Below are 7651 nucleotides of genomic sequence, written 5' to 3'. Positions count from 1 at the left end.
TGGGCAAACGTCTATTCAAGTCCTTTGCCCATTTTTAAATCAGACTATTTGTTTTCATGCTATTGGGCTTTAAGTTCCTTATATATTTTGAATATGAACCCCTTATGAGATATAGAATTTGCAAATATTTTCTACCATTTTATAGGTTGCTTTTTCACTCTATTGTTTCCTTTGCTATGTAGAAATTTTTGAATTAGAGGTACTCCTACTTGTCTATTTTTGCTTTTGTTATCTGTGCTTTGGGTGTTATATCTAAGAAAATGTTGCCAAGATCAATATCATGAAGCTTTCCTCCTATGTTTTATTCTAGTTTTACAGTTTTGAGTTTCACTTCATTTCTGTATGCGATGTAATATAAGGGTCTGATTTCGTACTTTTACATGTGGATAACTAGTTTTCCCAACACCATTTGTTAAAGAGAATATCTTTTCCCCATTTTGTATTCTTAGTACCCTTGTTGAAGATCAGTTGAGCATGTATGCATGGGTTTATTTCTAGTCTCTCTATTTTGTTTCTGTGTTCTATGTGTCTACCTTTATACCAATACTATATTATTTAAATTTCCAAGGGTGCATAATATATTTTATTTATTTATTTTATAGTGACACTGGTTAACGAAGTCCAATAAGTTTCATCTGCACACTTTAACAGTAAGGCATATATATGTTTCCACTGTGTGTTCACCTCCCATAGTTAGATGTCTTTCTGTCACCACATATTTGACCCCCCTTATCCCATCTACCTCCCCCCACCCCTACCTCCTACCCTCTGGTAACCACTAGTCTATAGTCCATGCCCATGAGTCTCTATTTGTCTTATTCATTTGTTGCTTTTAGGTTTATATCCACATATAAGTGATATCATGTGGTTTTCAACTTTTTCTGTCTGGCTTATTTCACTTAGCATGATTATCTCGAGGTCCATTCATGTTGTCTCAAATGGCAGTATTTCATCTCTTCTTATGGCTGAGTAATATTCCATTGTATATATGTACCACCGCTTCTTTAGCCAATCATCTATCATAGGACACTTCGATTGCCTCCATGTCCTGGCCGCTGTGAATAATGCTGCTATGAACATCGGTTGCAAATATATTTTTGGATATGAGTTTTCAAAACTTTGGGGAAATACCCAGTAGAGAGATTGCTGGGTCATATGTGGTAGATCAATTCTTAGTTTTTGAGGAAACTCCATACTATTTTCCATAATGCCTGCATCAATTTGCAGTCCCACCAGCAGTGTATGAGGGTTCCTTTTTCTCCACATCCTATCCAGCATTTGTTATTACTTGTCTTGTTGATTATAGTTATTATAACAGATGTGAGATGGTATCTCATTGTAGTTTTAATTTGCATTTTCCTAATAGCTACCAATGTTGAGCATTTTTTCATGTATTTGTTGATCATTTGTATGTCCTCTAGGGAGAAGTGTCTGTTCAGGTCCTCTGCCCATTTTTTGATTAGACTGTTTTGTCATTGTTGTTGTTATTGAGTCATATGAGTTCTTTGTATATTTTGGATATTTGGCCCTTATCATAGGTGTTGCTTGCAAATATCTTTTCCCATTCAGATGGATGTCTCTTTACCTTGTTGATGGTTTCTTTTCTGTGCAGAGCTTTTTAGTTTGATATAGTCTCATTCATTTATTTTAGCTTTTACTTCCCTTGCCTTTGAGGTCAAATTCATAAAATCCTCTTTAAGTCCAAGGTCCTTGAGTTTAGTTCCTGCATGTATTATATATTTTTAAAAGCCTCCAGTTTTGTTCTTCTTTCTCAAGATTATCTTGGTTATTCAGGGTTCATTGTGGTTCCATATAAGTTTTAGGATTGCCTTTTCTATTTCTGTTTTTTTTTTTTTTAATGCCTTTGGGATTTTGATAGGAATTGCATTGAATCTATAGATTGCTTTGGGTAGTATGGGCATATTAACAATATTCAGTCATGCAGTCCATAAACACAGATGTTTTTCCAGTTATTTGTATCTTTAATTTTTTCAGCAATGTTTGTAGTTTTCAATGTGTATGTTTTTTACTTTCTTGGTTAAGTTTATTCCTAAGATTTTTACTCTTTTCGATGCTATTGTAAATGGGATTGCTTTCTTGATTTCCTTTTCAGATAGTTCATTGTATACAGAAATGCAACTGATTTCTGTATGTTGATTTTAAGTCCTGAAACTTTACTGAGTACATTTATTTGCTCTAACGGGTTTTTTGTGCATGTGTGTTTGGAGTCTTTAGGATTTCCTACATATAAGATCATGTAACCTGCAGATAGAGATAATTTTACATCTTTCTTTTCTATTTTAATGCTTTTCATTTCTTTTTCTTGCCTAATCATTCTGGCTGAACATCTAGTACTATGTTGGATAGATGTGGCAAGAGTTCTTGATCTTGATCTTGTTCTTGATCTTAGAAGAAAATCTCTGTCTTTCATCATTATTATGTTAGTTATTTTTTTTCATATATGACCTTTATTATGTTGCAATAATTCTCTCTATTCTTAGTGAATTGCAAGTTGTTATCATGAAAGTATGTTAAATTTTTACAAACGCTTTTTCTGTATCTATTAGGATGATCACAAAATTTTTATCCTTTGTTCTGTTAATGTGGTGTATCACATTAACTGATTTTTGTATGTTGGGCCATTTTTGCATCTCTGAGACATATCCAACTTGGTCATGGTGTATGATCCTTTTAATGTGCTGTAAATTTTGTTTGCTAGTATTTTGTTGAAGATTTTTGCATTGATGTTCATCAGGTATATTTATGTGTAGCTTAGGTTTCTTGTAGTATCTTTTGTTTAAGGGTAAAACTGACATTAAATGAGTTTGGAAGTATTCCTTCATCTTCAGTTTTTTGGAAGAGTTGGAGAAAGATTGGTGTTAATTTTTCTTGAAATGATTGGTATAATTCACCAGTGAAGCCATCTCGTCCTCGAATTTTCTTTAAGAGGTTTCGATTACTGATTCAATCTCCTAACTAGTTATAAATCTGTTCATATTTTTCTATTTCTTCATGATTCAGGCATAGCAGATTGAATGTTTCAGGAATTTATCCATTTCTTCTAGGTTATTTAATTTGTTGGTGTATAATCATTCAAACTAATCTCTTATGACCCTTCTCATTTCTGTGGCATTATTTTTAATGTCTTTTCTTTAACTTCTGATTTTAGTTATTTTAGTCTTTTTCTTTTTAAGAGCCTAGATGTTTTTCAATTTTGTTAATCTTTTCAAAATCCAAGTCTTAATTTCACTGATTTTTTTTTTTGTATTTTTAAGCTCCATTTTATCTGCTTTAATCATTATAATTTCCTTCCCTCTGCTAACTTTGGGCATAGTTTGTTCTTCTTTTTGTAATTCCTTGAGGTGTCAAGTTATGTTTTTATTTAAGATCTTTCTTTTTTAATGTGAATATTTATTACTACAAACTCTCTTAGTAGTACTTTTGTTGCATCTCATAAATTTTGATATATTGTGTTCAATTTTGTTCGTCTCAAGATATGTCCTAATTTCCCTTTCAATTTCTATTTTGATGTATTAGTTGTTCAAGAGTGTGTTGTTTGATTTCTACATATTTGTGAATTTTACAGTTTTTCTTTCTGCTATTATTTCTAATTTTATTTTATTGTAGTTTGTAAAGATACTAAGTGTAATTTCAATATTCTTAAATTTGTTAAAGCTTGTTTTGTGACCTAGCATAAAATCTATCCTTGAAGATGTTCTGTGTGTTCTTCAGAAGACTCTGTATTCTGTTGCTTTTGGGTGGATTGTTCTGTATATGTTTGTTAGGGTCATTTGGCATATTGTTTTTCAAGTCTGCTATTTCTTTACTGATTTTCTGTCTGGATGTTCTGTCTGTTATTGAAAGGAGGGTAAATATTTCTCTCTTCAGTTCCGTCAATGTTTGTTTATACATTTAGAGACTGATGTTTTGTGTATATACAATTGTTATATCTTCATGGTGAATGGACACTTTTTATCATTATATGTTAACTTTCTCTGTCTCTTCTGACAGTTTTTAAAGTCTATTTTGTTCAATATAAGTATAACCACCTCTCCTCCCTCTTGGTTACATTAGTATGGAATATATTTTTCCAATTTTTTTACTTTCAGCCTAAGTGTCTCTGTAAACTTAAAGTGAGTCTCTTGTAGACAGCATAGTGCTGTATCTCGTTTTGTTTTTTTAATGTGTTCCATCATTTTATGTCTTTTGATTGGAGCATTTAATCCATGTGCATTTAAAGCAGTTATTAATAGGAAAGGAATTATTGCCAATTTGGTAATCACATTCTATCTGTCGAGCAGCTCTTGGATTTCTCTCTTTCTAGTTTGCTGCCTTCCTTTGTATTTTGATTTCTTTTTTTGTTTTTTGGTAGTAATATGATTTGATTACTTTTTTTTCTTTTGTCTATCTCCTATAGGTATTTTCCTTGTGGTTACAATGTGGTTTACATAAAACACCTTATAATTATAACAACTTATTTTAAGTTGCTAACAACTTTAATTGTATACAATTCTACAATTTTACTTCTCACACACATTTGATGTCACAATTTAAAATTTTTTATATTGTGTATCCATTAACATATTTTATAGTTACTTTTGTCTTTCATCTTTTATACTACTGTTAAAATTGATTTGCACACCACCATTATAATACTAGTGTTCTATATAGATTTGTCTATATATTTATCTTTACCAGTGAGTTTTATGCTTTCATATGTTTTTATGTTGCAGTTTAGCATTATTTTATTTCAACTTGAAGAACCCCCTTTTACATTTTTTGTAAGGAAAGTCAAGTGATAATAAACTCCCTCAGCTTTTGTTTGGGAAAGTTTTTATCTCTCATTCATATTTGGAGAACAATCTTGCTAGTTATTATTTTCTTGGTTGGCAGTTTCTTTCAGCACTTTGAAAATACCACTTTACTTCCTTCTGGCCAGCAAGGTTCCTGCTGAGAACTCTACTGATAGTCAGGGTGGAGGAGGGTTTTCCTATATGTGACAAACAACTTTTCTCTTGCTGCTTTTTAATCTTTTTGTATGATTTTTACAATTTGATTGTAACTGTCTCTGTGTGAATTTATTTACGCTCATCTTTTTTGAGATCCATTGGGATTTATGAATCTGGATGTCCATTTCCTTCTGCAGGTTTGGGAGGTTCTGGCCATTATTTCTTTGAAATAACTTTCCAGTTCTTTCTTTCTTATCTTTCTGGGACTTCTATAATGGGTACATTGTTCTGCTTGGTGAGTTCCATAGTCCCTTATGCTTTATTCACTCTTTTTCATTCTTTTTTTCTCATTACTCCTGTGACTGGATCATTTCAAATGGCTTATTTTTGAGTTTGCTGATTTTTTTGGCTTGATCTAGTCTGCTATTGAACTTCTCTAATGGATTTTTCAGGTCGATTATTGTATTCTTCAGTTCTAAGATTTTTTTGTTCTTTTTAAAATATGTTTTACATTTTTGTTGGAATTCCAATTTTGCTCATGCATTTTTCTCTTGAATCCTCTATGACAGTTATTTTCAATTCTTTGTCAGGTAATTCATATACCTCTATTTCATTAGGTCAGTTTCTGGAGCTTTATCTTGTTTTTTATTTGGAGAATGTTTTCTTGTTTCTTCATTTGACTCTTTGTGTTGGTATCTGCTCATTAGGAAAAACAGTCACTTCTCCTGGTTTTTACAGACAGACTTCAAATAAAAGACCCTCCCAAATTAGCCTGACCAGAGATTGTGGAGGCCTCTCAAGCCTCCTCTGTGTATGTGTCTTCTCTAGGTTTGTGCTTGTAAATTCCCAATTATAGGGATTTTCCAGTTTCCTTTCTTTTCTCCCCGGGAGTTTTAATCTCTTGCTCCCTCTTGTGTCTGCTATACAACGGGTCTTCTGAAGCAGTGGCAAAGCTCTAGCATTTCTTCATTCTCAGGAGCCCCCGGGCATCTATAATATGCTAGGTCCCATCTGCATTCTGAGACTGTCAAGAATAAAACGAGTCTCAGGCAGCCATCTGAAAACTCTGAATGTTTAAGTGTTAGTTTCAATCTTCTCTTTCTCCAGGGACAATCCAGGGACTGGAAGCCTTGCTGATGGTATTATACTGACTGAATGAGGGCAAAGCTCTGGCAGGTGATTGCACACTAGCCTAAATCGTTGCCTATATTCCTGATGACCTGCAGGCATATAAAGTATACTAAGTTTCGTCAGTGCTCCAAGACAGGCAAGACGGAAGCTAATCCCTTAGTCATCCCCCGTAAAAGCTGGAACATTGGACTCATGATTCAACTCTTTCTCTCCCCGGGGAGAAGCTGGGATTGGAAGGCTTTTTTCCTAGTCCCTTTGCACTGAGCTGTTAGGAGGGGTTATGTGAGCACTTGCAGGCTAGTCCAAATTTCCATCTGTGCTCTCAGTTCTCTCAACCTGAGGTTCTTTCCTGTCAGCACTAAGATTCATGCAAGATAGAAACCAGTACCAGGGCAGTCTCCAGAAAAATCAGAATATTGGACATACGGTCCAGTCCTTTTCTTCCCTCTGCAGGGAGAGCTGGTGTTTTCTTCCAATTATATGGTGCTGAGGGGGAAGGAGATTATGATGAGAAAGTGTCTCCAATTTTTCTACTGGCTTGAATGTGGCTAGTTTCATGTTCACCATATTCTTGAGAATTGACTGCCATTTTTATTAAATTACTCAAGACATAACCAAATTACACTTTGTGTATTTGATTTGTGCCCCCTTCTGCCAAACCTGATCATTTAGGGCACCAATCTCATTTTCATCTAATATCAAAGTGAACAAATGCTATGAAATGCATACTCTTACATTCTTTATCTATGCTTAACAGAGGAGAAAATTTGTTTTAAACAGGATGTATACAGGATAAATTTTGTTTCTAAACTGCAATAACAAGAAACTTTAGTGTAAATCAGACACTGTAAAATAATTTTACAATGTCTTGGAAAGAGCCCAAGACTGTGGGTTCTTAAATAGTTTTTCCTTGGTAAATGGGGCTGCCACCCTCTGTGTGAACAATAAGTCTATTCCCTTGATAACTCTAAGAAATATCCACTGAAATACTTTTTAGTCCGATAAGGAAAAGAGTGGAAATATGTTCGGGTCTTTGAATTGTTTTTAACTAACTATGGCAAAGTTCTTTTTAAGAAATGTCACTCGAGGCTTTTCTTTCCCAGTCCTTTATATTTTACTTTCTGCTCCACTCTAAATAGGCTGATTGGCTTGTCATTCCAGCAAAGGACTTACCTGCCTTAGCCTCCATGTTTCTACACACATGATAAGCTTTTTCACCTGTAAGAATACTATACCACTAATATACTGTTGCTCATGGAATATTTTACATATCTGTTATTTTCTTTTTTGAAAACATTTAACGATTCTGCCTTGTTTATAAAAATAAAGTTCAAACACTTCAGGCTGATTTTAAAAAGCTATAATCTGACCTCAACTCATTGTAATCAATATAAACAAACCCTTAACACTTTGAATTCAAGTACTTTTCATTTATTTTATTTCCAAAAATTAAATTGAAACTAATTTAGCTCCCAATGTGCAAAAGTGGCAGGAAGTACAATTTCACCCTCCTAGGGGCTCTCTCTTACTCTCTTCTGAGTCATCCAAGAACTTTAGGCTCTTACACAGTC

The sequence above is a fragment of the Pteropus vampyrus genome, unplaced genomic scaffold (genome assembly GCF_000151845.1).
Source record: "Pteropus vampyrus isolate Shadow unplaced genomic scaffold, Pvam_2.0 Scaffold45, whole genome shotgun sequence".
Lineage (NCBI taxonomy): Eukaryota > Metazoa > Chordata > Mammalia > Chiroptera > Pteropodidae > Pteropus > Pteropus vampyrus.
The sequence above is the reverse complement of the archived record's forward strand: the minus strand, read 5'-3'. Positions refer to the sequence as shown.